Genomic DNA, 22,458 nt, shown 5'->3' on the forward strand with positions numbered 1-22,458 from the left:
GGCAGCACATGTTTTCAGCAAGCTAAACCTACTGAAATGACCACCATTCAGCATCAATGCAAATAACGTTTAAGGAAGAAATATGTAATATGCATGCATGGATATTGCTCTTTAATACAGAGCAATAGCTTTGGTGCACCAAGCACCACTGCAGTAACAGGAAGGGTCAACGACACGGCGGCAGGCAACATGTTTTGCAGCCTCAGCTTAATAGACTGCTTCATGCAAATTATTTATTCACTGTCTGCAGATGCAGCCTTGATTCAAAACTGTAGAAAGTATGGGCCAGCCCAAAGCAATCTCATCCTGCAACAAGTTCCTGGATGCAGCCTAAGTGCTCACAGGCACTCAGATTAAAGGTGTTCCACTGACACAGGCTGCTAAGCTCTGCCATCTCACACGATTTTACGTCATCGTCCTGCGCTTGCCCTGCTGTTGAACACCAGAAGGCACCTATTAGAGGCAAAGGATAAGATCCAGCATAAGGTCTCACAAGCAAAGGTAAAAGAGATACACTGGGTTTCTTGCAATTGTCGCTGCCTGACTGTGTGATTGAGGGTTGCAAGCACATGAACAGATCCTACCTTGTCTACACTGAAATGGTTGTATTACACACTGGTACTGGGGACCTGGGGGGTCATAAATTCTTGGGGTGCATTTATGTTGGCATCGTTTTGTCCACCCCACTTGTGCAATCCCGCCAGTCCATCCATTCAAATTCTGCAGTTACCCATGGTGTATTTCTTACTCTGACAGCAGCACAACGCAGCTACAACTGCTTTAGAAACCTCAAAGATCATCGCTCTGAAGGTAAATTGAACTAAATCCAAAAGGACTGTCAACAGCTCTGTGGGAGCTCTGGACCGACAGAGACATACTCCTAAAGCATTTCCGTCTCAGGATGTTCAGCTGGTCCCTAACTCTGACTCAAATTCCTTGCAAAGTACCTTGAAACTTTCATTCTTTAGGCAGACCCAGGAGCCTGCTTCCTCTTAGAAAAAGCATGCACTTGGTACACTTAAGACTGCATATTTGCTCTTGTGCCCTCCTTCTCTGCTTTGACCTCAAAATGTTTGTAGAAATCCTGGTCTGCGTTTCCTAGTAGCAATTTGCATAGAGGGCCAACGACGAAACTGTTTCTCCCAAAGCAACAGCTCTTGCTTCTGCTAACCAAGTATGGCTGGATTTATATATATATATATATATATATATATGTCAGCATATACCTCTGACATATGACTGACCTTCTTGTACCGGCCGATAGCTGGCAGGAAACAAATTTCTGGGGTAAATACCACTCTTTGCTTTTCACATCTTGTTGCAGCAATGCCCCATTCTGAGCATCAGTCAGCACTGCACTGCTGCCAAGTCCTCCTGTCCTGCTTGCCACGGCTGTGTGGTGACAGTGACCACCACCAGCAAGCTGTCATAAACACGCAGTTAGACAGGAATTGTGTGAGAACATTCACTTTGACAAACACCCCGTTGCTTGCTTCATGGCAGAACTGATGATGCCTTTGGCCTGCCCGTAGCAGGGAAGCAGGTAGGCACTGCCAGCTCTCCAGGTAACCCCAGTTCAAGTGGGAGCAGCCAGAGTTGAGCAAAATCCCACTTGTGCCGTTCAGGCAGATTGTGTTAGCAGTTGATGAATTGTGGTTATCTGAGCTATAGCTTATTCCTCATGGGTAAGCCAACTCAAATTGAAAACATCACCACTCTTCAGCAACGAGTTTGTGTGTGTGTGGACATGAGTCAAATTAGAAGCAATGTCTGAGCTAGGACTCCAGTTATTCCATAGTGAAGACAAGCTCATGTTATCCAAATTCATCCCCTTCCTGAGAATCAACTTTATTGGTTATTCAAACATTAGCATAAAAAAAAAAAAAAAGGGGGGAAAAAAAAGCCCTGGCTGACACTTCCTACCCAAACTTGGCAATTCCTTAAATTTTCCTCCAAAATCTGCTTTGTCCTAGCTGTCTCTGGGCACAAAGAGACACTCCCACATCCTTTACATTCCAGTTGGGGCTAATTAAACTCACATGTCAGCATGAGTCAGCAGTAATTACCACGACTATTAAGGAAAGATTTGGCACCAGACCTTGGTTATTCAATAGTAGAGCCCCCATATTTAGTGGGGTCTTGGCTTAAATCGAACCCCTTTCAAATACGACTGCAAAAGCTGTGCCAAGTTAACTACATACGGGCAGTTCCTGATACCGACAGCGTCTTTTCTGTATTTTAGATATACCTAGAGAAAGGCAAATCAAATGCAAAAATCACTTCTGACTAGTAAATCCCCCATGGTGGAGTTTAAGTCTGTTTGCACGCTGAAAATGATGAATCAATACTAGATTGCCTGGCTGGTTTTCGTAAGCATCCGCACTGCAAACAGGGCCTAGCAATGCATTTCCTCCTTACGATTCCTGGGCAGAAATCAGAATCGATGGGAAGTTGAGGTAATAACGTACCACCCCCTTCTATGGCTCCTTTGGAATAAAAATCCCGAGACCACAACAACCTGGCTTTTCCACATGCCAGCATCCGTTCCCTGCTGCTCTTCACCAAAACAGTCCACCTCGGTACACCTTCGCCCTGCGGACTGTGGAGCTTTGTGCTTCCAGAGCTGCAGGAAGGCGGGAGGCGTTTACACATAGGCCCGACGCAGCCCCTGGAAACCCAGGTCTCTCCTCGAGACCAGAGAACACCCAAATACACTTTTATGGCCAACTATGGAAACAAATATGTTGTCACAAATATAGACACTGATGCGGAGATGCTTGAGCAGGGGGTGCCAGCCGGAGCCGACAGTGTTAAAGTTACTGTCAAAACCTGATCTGGTAGCATTGGATCTTAATATCTATGGCATTAGGTACTTTGTTTTTCAAGGAAACAAATTCTTGCTCTTGGTTGCAAATTAACCAAGTGTCTTGCCAGTGAATTTGATCTTGTCAGTCGTTTAAGTCTCTTACTTACACGCAACAATTTAGTCTTAGCCCTGGATAATAACACTCTCTACGGTTCATAAAAGAGCACTGTTTTATTTTATCTACTGCAAACATATGTGCATCAACATTCTTCTCAACAGACCACTTCTGAGCCCAACCAGATCATTCAGTTTTATTTAAACCCAGCCCCGGTTGTCTTTTTGAAATCTTCAACTACCAAACAACATCAAGCATATTCTTGGGGTTTTCTGGTGGGTTTGTCTCCTTTTTTTCCTCCTTTTTTTCTTTTGGTCTTAATAGTCTATCTCCTAGGCACTCACTAAATGACGCACAAACATTGTTTGTGCCCGTCTTCGGGGAAGAGAGAGTTTCTTACGTGTTATAACTTGGGTTTATGCTATTTGCATTATTCTTCAATAAAGACATAAAACTACAGCTTCACCCGAAGAGGGACAAAACTCTTGTTTACCACAGAAAGTAACGCACAGTCAGGGACAAGCACGAGAGCCTGTACACACGCTTCGCCCTTCCCTCGCTGATTTTTCCTCCTTGGGTATGTCAAACTGAAACACAACGAGAATCTGTAGCTCTGAAGTTATAAGCCACTGAGAAGGGAAGCTTTGGGGGGATGCGCCGCCTGACCCCAGAGCAAACCCACCCGGGTAAGGCCAAGCGAGTGCCCTCGGGGCTCCAAAGAAGCAACGTGAAACTTTATTCTTCGGGCTTTCCCCCTGAAAGGTCTCTCGAAGCATCAGCGGAAAGGATGGGTGAGGCCAGACGGGGCCAAGGTGCCCCGGCAAAGCCCTCCGCCTGGCCGGTTTGAGCGCTGGGGCCGGCCGTGCAGCACCCCGGGCATCACCCGCCCGGGGACACCGGCACCTCCCGGGGCTTTCGCTTCGCGGGAGCTGTGGACCGCCACGGGCGCCCGGGTGGAAGGAGCGCGGAGCGTCCTGCACGGCTGCGGTCCCGCCGCCGCCGAAACAGCAGGGGAGGGGAGCCCCAACAGACACCCCGGGGCGTGGGGTGCTCCGGTCCCCTGGTCCCCCCGCAAAGCCGGGGCTGAAGCCTCGCCCGCCCAACCGCGAGCTCTCGGGATGCAGCCACTTACTTACCCCACGGTCCCCGCCACGACCCGGGGGTGCAAAGTTTCTGCGGGCGAAGAGCAGCCCCCCGTCCGCGGCGCTGAGCGGCGGTGCAGGGGCGGAGGTGCGAGAGCGGGCGGCTGGAGCGGGACGGAGGGCGCCGGGGGTGGGGAGGATGCTCGGCCGCCGCTTCCCTCGTGATTCAGGTGGCGGGCTGGCGGCCGAGTGACAGGGCGAGCCGCCGGCGAGCCGCTCGCACGCGATCCCCGGCCCGCCGCCGCCACACCCCGCCGGCGGCAGAGGGCGCTGCGGCGGCGCGGCTGGCACCGGCGAGGACGGGGACACCGGGTACCGCGGGTCGGAGCCGCGGCGCTGAGCGCGCCCCGCCGCCGGGCTGCGCGCCCCTCCGCTGCGGGATAGGAGCGGGGACAGGGGCGGGTCTTGCCCCCCGCTCCCCACGACCGGTGCGGTGCACCTGCCAGAGCCGCCGCCGAGCCCGGCCCTCCCGAACAGTTGGTAGGGGAAAGGCGGGGGTCATTCCCTCCTCCGGGGCGTCTGGGGCAGCCTCAACATCTCCTGCGTCGGTGGCTCCGGACGGCGCTTCCCTCTGCCCGTCCCGTCCCTCCCCCTGCGCCCACCCTGCTCTCTGCCCGCTGCGGTTTCTTTCTGCTTGTCGCCTTGCTTGGTGGAAGCGCATCTTCGCAGTAGCGGCACGTTCAGCTCAGCGCTGCACTTACCTGCCTCACCAGGGAGCGGAGTAACAGCTGGGATGGTTTTATTTTATGGCGTTTAACGAGCGGGTTCCCCCCACCACCACCCCCACCCCTCCCCAGCGTTTTGCCGACGGATTTCTGGTTTGTACTGGAAGTGGCAGGGGATGCCAGTCAGCAAGGCTTCGGCTTTTGCCTGTGGTTTTGTTGCTGGTGCTTGATAAGTACCTAAAGCAGCTCTTGTACGGGAGGCTTAATGAAAGGACAGACGAAACCAGAGCAGGCTGAAGTGGAAAGTCCAAGTAAACAAAGTGAAAACCAATCCTCTCCCTGGTGAGATACCAGTGTTTAGCGAGGATACCCAAACGTTAAACCCCCAGCAAACTGCTGCGACTGGTTGCTGTGGGGAGGACCTGTCTCCTGCTCCTCAGCCCTGGATTGCTGATGTGTCCCCCTGGATGCAGATGCCGTGGCAGGTACCACTGCTCAGACAGCAGCACCCTGCTCTGCCTGCCTTTGCCCCGGACACTGTGGTGCGGCTTCTCAGGCCTCAGCTGGCTGAGCCCTATATCCACAGATGATCCTTTTGGGAAAGCCCAGTTATCAAGATACAGGTGGCAGGAATAATGTATAAGAAAGCAAAGAACTCCACTTTTGCTAGTCATGGAATCATAGAATGGTTTGGGTTGGAAAGGAGCTTCAAAGGTCATCCAGTCCTACCCCCCTGCAGTGATCAGGGACATCTTAAACTAGATCAGGTTGCTCAGAGCCCCATGCAACCTGACCTTGAATGTTTCTAGGAATAGGGCACCTACAACCTCTCTAAGCCACCTATTCCTGTGTTTCACCACCCTCAACATAAAAAATTCTTCCTTATATCTAGTCTGAACAATCTGATAGATGTTTATCCGTACAAAGCAACTTTTAGGTTACTTGTGGAACAGATTGAATGAAAATGCCCTGCCTGGGCATGAATTTACTGGGGAAGAAGTGGAGAGGAGCAGGAGTGTTAGCGAGTATCCGAGCCTTCCCTTCTTCCATCAGTAGGTCTCTGTGATTGCACTTGAATGGCTTCTCAGCCTTCCAGCAGTTCAGAGCTGGATCTCTCTGACCTGACCACACAATCACCGTTAATTCTTTGGCTTGGCCACTCATGCCTTGCTTTTATTAAGGAGACCTCACTTTGACAAATGTACCCGCATAGTAAGTTTGCACCCCTTTTTTGCTCCTGCCCTGCACGTGGATGGAAGATGGAAGAGCCCAGTTCACAGGAACACTGTTGTTCAAGCAAAATAGAACCAGTCATCACTGTTGATTGCTCTGTTACATCTCCCCAGACAAAGCCTTGGCTATAAAAATAGATGCAATAATCCACATGGACAGTTGCAATTGTAAACGGCATTCAAAAAGCAAAAATGGAATTTATAGTTTGACACAGACATATCTCCAATCCGTCAGGATGTGACACATTGGCAACATGTCTGTGCCAAGCTATGAATACGTTATTTACTTTTCTTCTGAATGCTATTTACGATTGTAACCTTCACAGTAAATTAGTGTATCTATTTTATATTGGACGTTTTTCTGAGAGGCTTTTGGTATTGTCTGCACTTATTATATCCACAGAATTGATGTAAGTAAGACCGATTCGGGCCACAATAAATCTGTGGGGACTACAGACTGCTTATGTTAGGAGGATTTGCCAGCATAACCCGACCAGCAAAATCCTATCTGGCAGAGGCAAGGCCTATGTTTGGAAAGAGAAATCAAAGGCCATCAACACTGAATAGCTCTCCACTAGATGGAACAATGGTGTTTCTCCTGCCAGGCCATTGACAGGGAGTGATTTACCCAGAAGAGAACTGGGGAGGAGGGGTGGAGCCCAAAAAGTGCTGGATAATAGGGCACCTATTGTTCACCATTTCTCCTGGTGAACTCAATGCCACTGAGGAGAGCTGGGGACTCAGGAGGTGTCTTGGTGTGCAAAAACACATGTGAGCTCACTGACATGAACCTGCTCTCATTTGGAAGCGGTGTCACCATATGGTGTTCACGTGACTCTACTAGATCTCTTAGTGAGTTCATTTGACTGGGAACAGGGCCGAGCTAGCATATGTCCAGCTTGGAATTTGGACCCTTTTGCACCTGTCTGCATCGATACACCCAAAAACAGTTCAGATGTTTTATGGGAGCTTATTCCACATGCAGCTGAATGACCCAGCCTGCAGAGAGAATAGTTTTGCTGTATTCTCTTCAGTCCATGGGTTTTAAATTTTGTTAAAAGTAATTACATTTGCCAGGCAAGAATTGTTTTTCATAATCTCATGCTGCTGACTGTTTATACTTATACCAGCTATGTGCAGATCTTTATTATACAAGTTAGACTTACTGAACAACCGCCAGATAGTTCTGCTTTCCTTCTTGAATTTTAATTGCTTACTTGCCCAGCATCTATTTTTAAAATGGAACTGTAAATGGAACAGTAAGTTCCATCACTCACCGTAGAGGCAGAGGGTCAGCCCCTTCCTTACTCCTCCTCCGCTGCTCCCTCCTGCAGGGAATGTGGAGGAACTGGGACCTGAGCTGTCAAGGCATTTAACTACGGGCATAAGCACGTAAGTTCAGGAATGCATCTAGATACTTTATAGGACTGGAAGTAGAGCTCAGTATTTCACAGGGCTGAGAACAAGGTTATCAGCACATACTGATTTTTTATTAGCAGTGTGGTCACCTATAGACTCACATGCATAAATGTGTACATACACATACATATATACATATATATACACAAACAGAGACACAGAAATGGTTGTATTTGCAGTACACATTTAGTAGGAGGCTACAGACTCATGCAGTCTCAACTGTGTACTATGATCAGGAATGCAAGTTCTGGATAGTGCTTATAGACTCTTCATCCACTTAGTAGATCTGTGCCTGCACAGGGCTTCAAAGCAGAAGCTTTGAAATACCACTCTCTTTTCCCTCAGACTCCCTCTACTTGGTGGAAAAAGTGTGTTCATTCAAAGGGCTGTTTTGAACACTGAACCCAGGCTGTCATCCACACCTTCGTTTTCGAGACCACATGCCATCAGTTTCTCACATAACCCTACTTGACTTCTGGAAAATAATTTTAGTCTTCATCTGTCTTCTTACGGGCATCATTATTTCAAACACCTACATACTCAGAACATCCATTTTATCTGAATATTATAGCTTCTTGAATGTAACTGGCTTCTCAACTGCATCCTTTTGCTCATTTTTTAATATTTCCCATTATTTTTAGATGACCGGGAAGGGAGGTGATCGTGTGCAGGAAACTAGCAGGGAGCTGGAAGCCAACGTAATTTTCTTCTTGATGTTTTAAATGACACATACTATTTGAAAAAGAAGACAGACATTCTTAATATTCTCATAAACACAAGCATTTCCTCATGAAGCAGCACCAATTGCTTCTTACTCCTGTCATACTGCTTTTATAAATTCTGAGAGTACAAAGTGATTGAAAAACTCAAGGTCTCCAGATTGCCAGAGCTAGCGATTTCAAATTACCATGTTTTCTTTGAATACAGAGTTTCAGAATGATCATATCCTATTTAAAGAAAAATATAAAATAATAAAAAGGAATGTGCATAAGATGTTTGGATAACATTCGTCTTAAATTGCAGGCTGCCCTCAGTCTGGATTTAGCCCCTGATTTAATCAACTGTCCATAATAAATGCAGAAGAATTCAAACTGCAGCTCAAAAAAGCATCTTGGTTACCAGTTGTTTTGTTTGTTTAATTTTCTAAGATGTGCTTAGCTGGTATTGGGTAGCTCTCTAAACTTGCATACTTCTAAGGGTTGTTTCTAGTCACCGCATCTGACCGTGTTACATCATCTGAGCTACTTTTGCTTCCATTTTCAATTTTCTGCTCCTCAGAGAGCGGCAGGTTGGTAAGGATGTGGTGCTGGTATTTCACTGAAAGCTTCTGAATGCTGCAGAGAAGGAAAGAGGAACTTCAGCTGATGCGGTGTCGCTGCTGCTGCCCGCATGCAGAGGCTGCTGTTTACTTTCTTGCTCAGCAAGAATCCAGCCTGGGAGCTGTCGGGAAGAGAAGGCTGAAACCACTGCTCATGGCTGCCTGGAACAGTGGTAGATCCAAAGTCTTGAATAACAGCACCCTGGAAGTGACTGTGACCTTGGTATTGAAACTCAGTCATTTTTGCCTTCACTTCCCAGCCAAGGGAAAGGTTGGCATCAGCAGGGGTGGGACCTGGTGTCTAGCACAGAAACTGAAGGTGGGTGCCTGAAGAACAGAACCACCTTTAAAAGCCCCCACAGAAAAGGAGAACACAGAAACACAGAATGGTTTGAATTGGAAAGGACTTTAAAGATCATCCAGTTCCAAGCCCCCTGCCATGATCAGGGACACTTTCCATTCGACCAGGTTGCTCAAAGCCCCGTCCAGCCTGACCTTGAACATGGGTAGGGATGGGGCAGCCACAGCTTCTCTGGGCAACCTGTGCCAGGGCCTCAGCACCCTCACAGGGAAGAACTTCTTCCTGTCTAATCTAAGTCTACCCTGCTTCAGTTTAAAGACATTACCCCTTGTCCTATCACTACATGCCCTTGTAAAATGTCCTTCTTCAGCTTTCTTGGAGGTCCCCTTTAGGAAATTGGAGGCTGCTATAAAATTAAAAGAAGTCAGATGTAGAAAACTGAAGTGTTTTAAAATAAATGCAGAGAGCTCAAAAGAAGAAAGAGTGGTTATAACCAGATACTACTTGCATCCTTCTGTGTCACTTTTTGCATGCTCCTGTGTGCTCCAATCCTGTTTCTAACAATTCCACCCACTTTTCTTACCTAGAAATACATATAAACCTGTGAATTGCAGCAAAATGCAAGGAGAAATGTTTAGCACATATATAGAGACTGAAAAAAAAAGAAGAAAGATGTTTAGGAATCTAAATTCTAACTGTATTTTCCTGAGAGGAGTAAGAAGAAAGAAAATTATATTTCTAACAGCACATTATGATATACCAAAATACAATTTGTCATGTTATTCCTTTATTGTAAGAATACATACAGACAGCTAAATCTATTTGATTTTCTTAAGTATTAAAAGAGGGTGCTAGAGTGACAGGGAAATAGCAGAGTGCAGCTCTTACAGGTCATTATTGTCTATACAAATCAATAAATAACTGCATTATGTCACTGACTTTTTCAGTCAGTTCATTCCATATGGCCCATCTTTTCTCAGACAAGTCAGTTGCTAAAAACAAGCCATAAATCATCCCCATTCTTTTATTTTAATACTGTAAAGAATATTTGTTTTTATAACCAAATTGATTTAAGACTTAGCGCAGCCACAAAACATTCTAAACAGATGTTTAACTTGAAAGGCTCTAGTACACTTTCTTACCCTCTAGTTATGGAAAATTGGGGTGCATGCAACCTGAAACCTAGAATTTTTAAGCCTGAAGGAAAATGCATTTACACAACATATATTTTATTACAAATATGTATTTGCAATAACTGACTTCAGTGAATAGAACGCATGCTTACTACTCAGCTCTGTAACTGAATTAAAAGCTGCGCAACCAGAGAAGTTTTTACGACACTTAGGATTTATGTACAGAGGAAATATCATTGTATTAATATGTGGATTTCTGTTTACAGCTATAGATGGCTCAGAGAAGGGAAAGGTTTTATTAACACATATACGAAGAAGCTGATGTGTAGCACAGCCCAGGAGCTTTTAGAATTGTTTGTGGATAACACTTTCCTTGGGAAGTGTTAGAAATGTTTCATCCTGAGAGACACAGCAACAGAGGAGCACTAAAATCTTCTTTCTTTGACCTTGGGCTCAGAGTTATGACAGTATGGCAACCATATTCTCTTTCAGAAAATTGCTGCTACCTTTCTCTGATGAGTGCATTGACTGGTAAAGTGGACATTGCATGTTCATTAGACTATTTTGGACTTTTTCCAGTAGAGGTATTGCATATGATTAATGGTTCAGAGAATGAGAGCTCTGCATGACTCAACAGCTTCCTCTCTGTCCCACCATAAAGTATTCATCTCGGTGAGGGGGTACAGTACTGAGGAAATAGTTTGGCTGTAGGTATTTCACGGATGTGACTTTGTACTTGAAGTACAAAGTATAAGTGCTACAAAGTGTGCAAATATTATGCACTGTGCTAACAGTAAAAGGTCAAATTAAGGAAAAGGGAGAATCTGGGATATCTTGAACAAAATAAAGTTAAAGCTATTGCTTATATTTCATTGTGCCTTTGCCATCTTCTTCACTGTGATCTATAGAAGACTCAAGATAGTGCTTGATAAGCCTACTATCAAAAGATACTCTAAGACACATACTGAAAAATCACATTTTTTTCCGAAGTGATTTTCTTTGTGATCAAAATCCAATGAGTGCAGTGTAGGAAATAAATCTTCAGCTATGCAGTGCTCTGCTTTAGAATGTTTCTGTGATAGGGCTTATGGTGTGCTGGCCTATGAAAGCCAGGTATGCAACACGGCAAGAGAAGCAATGGTCAGCTTAGAAAGCTAACACAGAGGAGACGCAGTGCTACAGGAATCAATTTGATTGATTCCAGGGGGTGAAGGGGGATTAAGGTGGACTTTCCCTTTAGATATCAAGCATTTCTAGATTTTGTGCATAACTATAAAACATATTTAATACATTTAATTAAGGAATTACCTTAATTCCTTGGTAGACATATTAGATATTCGATCCAAACTGCGGCACCTTTTGTAAGGATGGGATAAGTAGCATTAGCAGGTCTCATGCTGAATATCCTGAAATCGTTATATCAAAACCAATGAAGCTTTAGAGTTTTGATGCGACAGGTCAGCTGAGCTGTATGGAACTAGACCTTTGCACTTGTTTCTCCAGCTCTGGCCAATATGGCCTTGTCCCTTGTTTTCCCAGATACTCACCACTTGAGCTGGCTGGACTGCTATCCTTCCGCAAGAGGCAGAACTTTTACCCCCTAGAAATGAAGGAGACAAACACAAAGGAAACCAGACTGACATACAGCAGGCTGGGCAAGGGTCGCATTCAGTCATTTTCACCAGTTTGCTAATCCTGATATTCCAGTGAAAAAAAAGCCAGCCCTCCGAGTGAAAGAAGGAACATCTAGTCTTTCCCTTAGGGAATGCTAAGGGAAATTTTCTACCTCTTTGGAGCTCTGAAATCAGCATACCAACTTCAGACACAGAGTGGTTTTTACCATCTCTGAAGCACTGTTGACAGGGCAAGCGTTCTCAGGGGAAGGAGGCTGGCCGGTGGTGGAGCAAGAAGATGGGGTGCCATCTCCATTTCTGCTAAGTCTTGTCAGGCTTTAGCTATCTGGTGCACTCTGTCAGAGTAAGTCATCAATCTTGTTTCCTTGGCACTTGTCATCTGTCATCAACCTCTCTTCTGCTGGCCATGCCTGAATGTGTGGGTCTGAATGAGTGTACCATGCCAACAATCCTGTCCAATTTCAGAGCTGGGAAACATGATGGGAGCCTTGCCAAGAGTGCTGCTTGCCTCAAGTGCTGTTGTTGCCCACTTTCAAATTCTTGATTTTTATACAATGCCGTAATGCCACATCTGCAGCTTTACACAAGCGTTACAGTATCACCAAGCTTATCAGCTTCTGCCTTGATACAGGACTGTCTGAATCACCACTTTACCCCACAGGCAGGCATCAGTTGCAGTATGATGACCAGAACTAGCTGAAAAAGTTAGATGGATTTGCCAGGGTGTGCTTGTACTGCCCTAGACCGTGGGAGCACAGCAAGACAAAAACTTGGCTGTACCAAAACATTAAGGTGGAACAGTAACATCTTCTCACTTTGACCCTAGGAGCAGTATCATCCTTCACTTTTCTCTGCACACCCTTCCCATTCTTCCCATGGAACACAGCAGCAACAGGCACTGCCATACCCTGAAGCAAGAGGCATCTGCAGAACAGCAGATCTTTACAAGATAGCCAGCCAGAAGTTGACTACACTGCTGTGATTGCACCTATGTATGGAGCAGGTTTGCGTATCCCTCTGAGGCAAGAGATCACCTTGGGCAGCAGGGGGACTCCAGTCCTTCGATACCTAGGGGCATAATCAGAAGAGTTTGTAGCTAGCTCCCTGTGTCTTTCATAGGAGTCGGAGAACTACATCAGGACTCTGGCCAGAGCCATTGTGATATGGGAAGCTCATCTACCATTGATCAAGACTGCCAACTTTGCACTGCCTTTCCTCAGGAGTTCCCCTTAGATCTCCTCTCTGCATCACTTTATGCAATGAAGAGTCTTTGCTTGCTTCTGAGTACCCAGATGTGCAGATAATTTTTCCTAGTTTGGGGGTGAGGAGATCAATGCATCTTTCTTAAGCGTTTTGGCATGTATGCCTGGAAATTGAATCCAGTCCCTTTTACAGTTAATCATTGTCTGGCAAAATGGTTTATATAAAAAGTTGGTTGGTAATGCAGAACTTAATATTGCAGTCACAGATTTATACCAGTGGTGAGAAGCACACAATAATGCTATTTTTGCAAACTAGATTGTTAGTTTTGAATTTTCAGAACTTTTGCTTATGTTGTTTTTTGCCTGCACTCTTGAAAGGCTCATCATGTAGGTTCAAGGACACAAAACCACATGCAGACTCTGCTTTTGTTTTAGGCTTCTAGTGAAAAAAAAGTTTATGCTAAGTGGTTACAATATTGTTAACATTGACTTGTGCTTTTCATGTATTCGAAGCAACTGAAGCAAGGAAATAGATTTCTGACTAAGAGATAAAATGATATGGTGCGTCCTATTTCTCTCCTTCTCTCCTACTCTAGCATCATCTGCTAATGTTATTCACATTCTTGTAACATTTGAGAACAGATACAGTTAGTGAGGGGTAGCAAGCAATGTTGGCTTTAATCTCTGTTCTAGTCTTTGTCTTATAATGCTATTCTGTGCAACTCTCGGGAGAAATGTGCTCCCAGAAAATTCACTATAGGTCATTTGAGCAATCTTATTTGAGATTCTCATTTTTTTTACCAACACTTAGAATGACAAAACGGATTTCCACAGTTCACCAGTGAAGTATGGTATCAGAGTTACCTTTCATCTCTGAAAGCTCAGAAGTGCTGATATATATATTAACACAGAGGGAATATATGTATATAAATATTGGAGAGAACTCCAATCTGCTAAGCAACTTCTGACCCACTACTGAAAGGAGAAAGTGGCACCCCTTGTACCCATCTACCAGTTGCTCCCCAACAGTTACTCCAGCCAGGAAAGGGAGATCCTCCTCATCTCATTTTCCTCCAGAATTAATTGACCAGGGAAAGGAAAACAGCCATGCCTTCCTTCCTTTGCATTGCTTTTTCTGAGAAATCATCATCTGTGATGGGGAAACAGATATTGCAGGCACATAACCATCAAAACCTCAAAGACAGAAGGAATGCTCTACAGATTTGAAAAGAGCAACTCATGATTATGTTATTTCATGCCATGCTTATTTTGTTCAGCTGTGAATGTTGGTGAAGAGATGGTTTCATTCCACACCTGAGCTTCCTCTGCTGCAGACAAAAGTGTGCAACTGCCTTCTGAGGTCCTGGACCATAACACGTATCACTTACTTCTGTTTGCAGATGGCTCTTACAATTCATCGTCTTCCTTCTTTCCTGGGTGGCCACAGATAAGAAGGAATAAAGCAGCGAAAGCTTGGAGAAGAGTCAGGGAAGATGGCCTGGGAAGAAAGCAATCAAAGCTGTTTAGAAGACGAGTGATCAGAGCCGTTTTCTTTAAGGCCATCCTATATCACTGTATCCTCTGTGGATGAACCCTTCCACTCAGTACAGGTGAGGTGTGGAGTCTAATGAGATTATCCTCTCCAGATCACATCCCTGACCATTACCAGAGACATTACCAGTTGTATGCAGACCACAGGCAGATGACAGACTGATGTTGAATTGAAGAATGAAGAGTTTCAGTGAGATTCCAGAAATTCCTTTGGTATCCTATTCAAGTGCTTCAATAGCCTATTAAATACTTCACCAGTATTATTATTTTCTGCAAAGCAAGTTCCCTTATTCTTGTCCTTTTCCCAGCCGAGGCTAGTAATGAGTAATCACAGTTCCATCATAACATGTAGGGTTTAATAAGTTTCTTCTAAAAAAGAGGGGAGAGCAGAAAAAATCCAGTTTCATCATGTCTTTTGCCAGATACAATTATTTCTAAAACTCTGATCACTCTTGTTGCCCTAGCTGGGTTCACTTTTGGGCGTCTTTTTTACATGCAGTATTATGTTCAGAACTAGGCACCACTTCAGCTCACTAGCAGCCTCTTAACTTTAATAAAGGGCTATAAAGTTATCCAATGGATACTTTGCAGACTTCCAAAACATCCCTTTCTGCTACTCTCAAATCCTTGGAGAGAAGGCAAAGTACATGGTTGTCCCAAGCCAGAATTCAACTTTGCATGTAATTTTCCTCCCTTCAAGGAATTCAGAATAACCTAACCAGGATTTTTTTCTCCCATAAAAAGACTCTTCAGGGTAAGATATATCATCCTCCTTTGAATTAGACAGCCCCAATCTGCTCATTGCTCTGTGTTAATTCCTGTTGATTCATTCTATCTGGAGCTAGTACACCAAAGAGTGACAAGATTAATTAAAACAGCCTGGCAAAGCTGTCTAGGGTAGGGGAGCTGCACTAGAATATCCCGAGCCATATTTCAGTGAAGAGCTCTGTAGATTGTGTAAGCCATCACGGTCGGGAAATTTTCTTGCCTTGAGAGTGCCAGCCTTGTGCAATAGCAATCCCCATAGCTTTAAGGATGACAAGTCTCAGCAGGAAGAAAAAATGAAGCAATGGTGATTTCTGGTGGTGTTCTGTAGCAATTTGGAAGTTTTCCACCTTCAAGACTCCATTTCCCAGTACGGAGAAAGACTGTGGCTGGAACTGGCACTTCTCACTGCTGCCATCTGGTAATCTTACCTCCACTAAGGATGTCTGGGAGAGGGGAAGCAGGAAAGGGACCATTCACTGTGCATTGCAGAAGGTGGACCTTTAAGGCTTCTAATGTATTCTCATCCCCTGTCTTCAGACTGTAGCTACACCATGAGATCTGTCTGTGGGCAGACTGCAGAGATAGCATTAACCAGCTATTGAAACCTGCAGACTTCCACCAGCATCTCTAAGAGTACTGTGCTCCTCAGCTGACCTAACTTCTTCAAATGTTTTGGTGGTTTTCCTCTATAGCATCTTTCCCAGCCTCTTCACAAATGCTTGTGTCATGTAGAAACTGATGTCTTAAGCAGCAAAGAGCTCTTTCCCTTTCCAATAGACAACTTCTCTCTTGTGATTGTTTCTGGAGTAAGATGGACAGATGGCTCTAATCTTTGCTTACAAAAAGGAGTGGACTGTTCCTCTGTCAGTTCCAGCGCAGGTCTCCTCCCATTGCAGTGAGACCAAAACATGAGGAATGATCTCCAGTAGTCCCTCTGGCATGCCAGCTAGAATGTTGTCATTTATGATTCACCACTGGGGCTTTGACTACTCTTCACATGCCTCTTATCCACTAGTCCTGCCCTGACAGACATTGTGGGAAGAATGTGAGTGGTGTCATTCCAGAAGTCATCCCCCACTATCAGAGAGGCTTTGAGGCACAACTGTGTGGCTGTTCACTGGGTTTCCTTAGTCCCACTCTTCAGGCTTGTCTCCCAGGGCAGAGATTTTTCCTGCTATGCAGGAAGAACAAGGCATCTGCCACAAGCCGTTTGTCAGCAGAACTTTTATGCACCAAATATTTCCTTGTTTACAGCTTTTTTTGTCAGCCCAAATACAACCAACGTTTTTCAGACTGTTAAAATATTCAGTAATAGTCAGCAGCAGCAATGAAATTCCCAGGAATGTTTCTTTTGGAAAAATACAGGTGATAGCAAAGGTATTTTTCTGCTTATTTCGCTTTTTCCACTACTTTTCCTCTCACTAGCAATTGGAAGGAGTCTCTTTTGTCAAAATGATTATACACCTAGAAAAGCAAAGCTTTTATCTGTTTTAAGAAGGTGAAAGAGTGCAGAAATAAACCCCCAAACACTCTGGATATCTGTGTTTACAAACGTGACTTGCAGAATGGAATAACTACATCTGGCACCTGATATATTGATTATACATTTTGATATCATGCATTAATTTCTTAATCCACTGACTTAGAGTGGCTTACAAGTTTCACTATTGTGTTCAGTTTCTGCTTCAGTTCTTTATTCTTCTCCAGTGTAGCATTTGAGTTAAAGACAAATATTTTTAAAGCACAAAAGAATCATCCACATCACATCGTTCATTGATTTTGATCTTATCTAATGGCCATGCATACATGTTCTGTGAACTTAGTGCTGAAGTTAGCTTCTCTAGCTTTTAAATTCAGTGTTTGTTTGGTTATGTTTATATAATACAAAGCATCTCATATGGCAAAGGAATGAAAACATATATGAAAAAGGGGGGATCTTATCAGTGTATATAAATACCTCAAGTGAGGGTGCAAAGAACAGCCAGGCTCTTTTCTGCAGTGCCCAGGGATGGGACAAGAAGCAATGGGCACAACCTGAAACACAGGAGGCCCCATCTGAACACCTGAAGCTGAACCCCACCTGAAAACATCTGAAAAAGGGAACACTTTTTTACTGTAAGGGTGACAGAGCACTGGCACAGGTTGTTCAGGGGTGTTGTGGAGTCATCATCCCTGGAGATATTTGGAAGCCACCTGGACATGGTCCTGACCAACAAGGTCTACGTGACCCTACTTGAACAGGGGGGTTGGCCCAGATGACCTCCAGAGGTCCCTTCCCACCTTAGCCCTTCTGTGATCTCTTGTGATCTATGATTCTGCAGAAAAGACATGATAAAAATTCTTTTAAAATTAGAACGCTCACTCTAAAATAATATTTGACATAAGTAAAATAAATAATATTTGACATAAGTCAAATTTTTTTGTCACTACAATAGAATTTTTGCAGAATCACATTTTAAAAGCATCTTTTTATTTCCATTAACTATAGCTTGGTATCCCCTTGTTTTGCTAAGGAACAATTAGGTACTAATTAACTTCCTTTCAAAATACAGAATTTCTACCATTTTCTACCCATGTTGTCTGGCTCTTCCTCAGCCATCCAGAACTATGCTGCATGAGAGTCCTTTGATGAGTCAGCCTGCTTATTTTTTCTGTCCAAGTCAAAAGTCAATTACGCCTGGCTTTCTTAGTAGTCAGAAGGAATGAAGATAAAGAAAGACATATAAGCTATTCCTGTGACAAGTGCGTCAGCCTTTCCCTTAGTATGTTTCTCCTGTGGTTTTTGTGGTATCCAATATGATACACACCATTCTCATTGCTGAGTGCATTCATTACATCTGACGCCTGATGTCTCTCTTGTTTACTTTGGTTTTTCAGTTGCACCATTGACACACTCCATAAACCTAAAAGCAAGGAATTTATCATGGAAACATAGGTATTACCAACAGTAGCACTGTGTACAGTGGTCAAAGAGTCAAATATCCTCAGCGGTTTTCTCTGCAATAGCTTTGCCATGTATCAAAAAGAGTGGAGAAGAGAGTAGAGCCCGGTGGTATTCCAGAAATGAATCTTTCACAATCCTTCCTCCAAGAATCAACCCAAGTCCACAGGACAAAGGAGGAGCCCTTCAGCTGTGGCTGTAGATTTGATACCTATGTGGATCTGACAAACCTCTCAGGTGCAGGAATTGCTATCAGGCCTCTGGCACAGATATCCTCTGCAAAAAATGGTGCAAAAGAATAAAGTCCAGAGACACTCATTTTGGGACAGTATATGGGGGATGCCAGCGGAGCAGTGAAGCTAACAGTGATATCTGATGGAAGAGAGGAGAACTGGGACAATCCTGTGACGCATGTTGTTTAGGTAGGGTTTGAACATCCTGACCCCAGTTTTCTTGTGGAATGGGAAGTGTGTCCTGCTTAGACAACTGGTACTTTCTTTGGGTGAAGGTACTGATGTACGGCAAGAGAAGGAAGGCAGAGCAGAACTGGTTTAGACCTGCTTTTAGTGGTCATGGCTGCGACGTTTCTAAGACAGAGCTGATCTGTCATTAGCATTAGTTATTAAACAATAGGGCATGGAGCTCAGATTCACAGATCCTGAAGGACCCCTGACTGTTTTCACAGACTATGCTTCCCGCAACTGTGGGTCTCAGGAATGTTTGTCATCTTGAGCAGAATGTCAAACTCACACCACCTCTGGATAGTGATGAGGGCCTGCATATGGACGAGTAAGCTTCCTGGACAGCAAGGGACTTGGGAGCAGGAGGGAGATACCTAAGGAGTTCTCCCAGTGTCAGCAGAGGCCCAACGGGACTGACTGATCCAGAGCTAATGCGTTCTGCCTAAACAGACCTGACTGCTGCTGGGCATTTGTACCACAGATACTGACCACTGTGTTTCAGCAGTAGAGCATTTTTCTGAAGCTACTATATGTCATGAGACAAAAGCTGACACAGGCTCTCTCCACATGTCTTACCTTCCTTATGGCCTCTTCCAATTGCTGCATTGCCCATAGTTCCATTATCCTGCTACTGTGGGAATCCCAAAGCAATTAATGCCCGGGGGGTGCTGCATGCTGTCTGCCTGGTTAAGCAGTGAGCTAATAAGCCTTCCTGGATTTCAGATTGCTAGGTATCACTGCAAGATAGATGCCCAGAAAGCATTGGAACTTTGCCAAAGGTAACAAGCCCAGATAGACTCAAGCTTACAGATGTTCATCGGATTACTTTTGAAGAATAGCCTGAGAGAGTTGGGGCTGTTCAGCCTGGAGAAGAGAAGGCTGCGTGGAGACCTCATAGCAGCCTTCCAGTACCTGAAGGGGGCCTATAGGGATGCTGGGGAGGGACAATTCATTAGGGACTGTAGTGATAGGACAAGGGGTAACGAGCTAAAACTTAGGGGAAGTTTAGATTGGATATAAGGAAGAAATTCTTTTGTGTTAGGGTGGTGAGGCACTGCAATGGGTTGCCCAGGGAATTTGTGAATGCTCCATCCCTGGCAGTGTTCAAGGCCAGGCTGGAGGAAGCCTTGGGTGACATGGTTTAGTGTGAGGTGCCCCTGCCCATGGCAAGGGGGTTGGAACTAGATGATCTTAAGGTTCTTTCTAACCCTAATTATTCTGTGATTCTATGATTCTACTTAACATAGCCCAGAAACAGCCTGGGTATTCTGCTGACAAGGGTAGTGCAAAATTCGTGGAACACGGTAACTTTACTGGCTAGCAGGAGTGCTCCAGACTTACCCAGACAGGCAGCAGTCTTTAGTTACTTGTTTACATTCTATTTCTTCAGTAATACAATAAATATCAATAAATATCAAGTAACTCTTCTGGAACTCGAGATAGAGCTCTGTCACATTCTTCAGCTTTGGCACAAATATGCTTTATTTATAAAAAAGAAAATGGGTGGAAGAGGGGAAGTTGAAACCAGAAAATTTTTGTACATGGTTCTTCTGTTAGAGTGAAAGAAACTGATAGTATCTGTAGATTTTACCTCATTGTAGTTTGCACAAGTTCCTGGATAGCAAAAGTACACAGGTTCCTCTTTTCTGCCCATAGCAGTCTTCTGATTTTCCCCAAAGTGACTAGCAGCAGAGACAGTTTATTGTTCATTTAGTTTACTGTACAATACGTGGCTCACTATTTCCTTTTTGAATAGACTCACTCGTGTCTAGAAATTTCCTTATAATTTTTTGTATATTACAAGCATACTTGCAAGTGAAAACATATTTCTGTGTTTAGCTTATGCCCTCTGCGGGTTTTGCCATGCCATTTCTAATGAGATCCTTGTGGCCAAAGGATGCAAAAAGGGGTCACTCGTGGTGGCCACCTGCAAGCGGTGGGACAAGTCCCTCTCAGACCTCCTCCCTCTAGCAGAAAGGCCATGTGAGCAGCTGACTGGAGTGGGGTGCACATCAGTTGATGTATTTAGTGACAGAGGGCCAAGGAAATGTGCCTGTGAGGCTTTGATGCTTGAGATGAAGGAGCCCATGGACATCTTTCTTTTGCTTACAGAGACTATACGTGGACCCTGCTCACCATTCATTTATCTCCTAAGAAAACAGACTTGTGGTGCCCTTGGACCTGTAATGTCCCAAAAGAGTCAGGGAGGATGTGGAAGCAGAAAGGGGAGTGGGCTGCAGTGGCTGGGGCAGGCAGTGGTGGCTGCTCTACCAGCCAGTGCTGAGGCCACTGCCTGGAATGGGAACACTGCTGGAGCCTGAATACTAGGTCCCAGCACACCAGTACACATCCAGGCCAGAATGATAAGCTAGAATTGGGGTGCAGCTACTAACTGGGACAGGACGGGTATATTACCAGCTGCATAGTGTTGAGCATCAAGACTGGGTCAGGATGATTGCCAGCCATGCATGGCTATTTCCCCTATTAGTTAAGCAGGTTTTCCAAGTTTATATGTTGCTGTATTTTTTTCTCTTCCTTGGCCTCTCTCCTTGGGTCAGAAAATGTGTACATCTAGAGCCCTTTTGTTTAGCTCTCAGCTTGGGAGGGGGAAAAAGTTACTCATGGCTGAGCTCTCAGAGTATAATTTCATTTCCTGGGTCTCTGAACAGTGATTTAAGCTGGTGTCACCCAGAATATTCATGCAAAGAGCACCTAGAAGTTGAATAGGTAAAAACAATATGACAAGGTACAGGTATGCTTTCTTTGAAGACCAGAAACAAATGTGATTGGTACCAAGAACTGTGTGTATTTTAGTGTTATCTGTGCTGATCAGCCTCCTCAGTGGTTGTCTTTGTTTTCATTTTCACATGAACACAATGATGGTGCTTTTAGACTGAGGTATTTCAGGCACTATGTCTTACGCAATTCGCTCTTAAACAGCTGAGACATGGGTGCCTATCTGTCTATGACAAGGATTAGTTTATTGCCTATTTAATAGAGATCTTGAAAACTTGTTTATAAGTGTTTACATACAATTTTTTCAACAATTCGGATTGCCTAAGGCTACAGCATGTTCCCCCTGCTTATGTGCAGTGTGTAACCCCCATGTGGCCTCAGGCAAATGGAGTGGTTAAAAGATTTATGCACTGTGTGGATAAACAAAATCTGGGAGAATTTCCCTGAGGCTTTGCCTGGATTGGCAAAATGGTGTGATTTTAAAAATGATAGTTAGTACCTGGCATTTCTCATACACGTTGGCTGGATGAGGAGAAACCAGTATGAGAGAACCAGGGGTTTTAAAGAAACCTCACTTAGGTACCGCATATGTTCACAGCTTGCCCTCTCTACTAACTTCTTATAAGGCAGCAACTACTATCAACCAACTGAATTATAACCATTTTCCTAGTGCAGACATAACCTAAGAAAACAAATAGCTTGAAGACCTTCAAGAATTTCCCTCACCAGGCAATGCAATGAGCACAGCAGACTGAAATAGAAATATGGGGAATTTCTCCTTTCGGTGGAGGAAACAAAGAAGAGGCTGACAAAACCTCCTGTGGGTTTGGAACATGCCCTGACCCTTATCGAGGGTTTCCTGGTATCAATGGGAAAACTTCCACAGGCTGAAAAAGGTGAGGATTTCAACTGCCACATGCTTCCCTTGTTCTGGATTTGCGTTAAACCTGCAAAACTCTAGAATTTAGGCTGGTGGGGGGGTAGCCAAAGGATTCGGAAAGCCTTGCTCACTCGCATTTGGGTATAAGCCAAGC

General features: G+C 44.6%; 1 protein-coding gene across 1 annotated transcript in view; it reads right to left on the minus strand.

Annotated features, from left to right (window-relative positions):
* Positions 1 to 4,110, minus strand: part of AHRR (aryl hydrocarbon receptor repressor) — an 86,738-nt gene extending 82,628 nt beyond the window's left edge. The window contains exon 1 of the mRNA XM_065669327.1: positions 4,058 to 4,110. The gene's annotated coding sequence lies outside the window, so the exon portion shown is untranslated. The remainder of the gene's footprint in view (positions 1 to 4,057) is intronic.
* Between the last annotated feature and the right edge of the window lie 18,348 nt (positions 4,111 to 22,458).

Source organism: Lathamus discolor, chromosome 2, assembly GCF_037157495.1.
Source record: "Lathamus discolor isolate bLatDis1 chromosome 2, bLatDis1.hap1, whole genome shotgun sequence".
In the NCBI taxonomy this organism is placed as follows: Eukaryota; Metazoa; Chordata; class Aves; order Psittaciformes; family Psittacidae; genus Lathamus; species Lathamus discolor.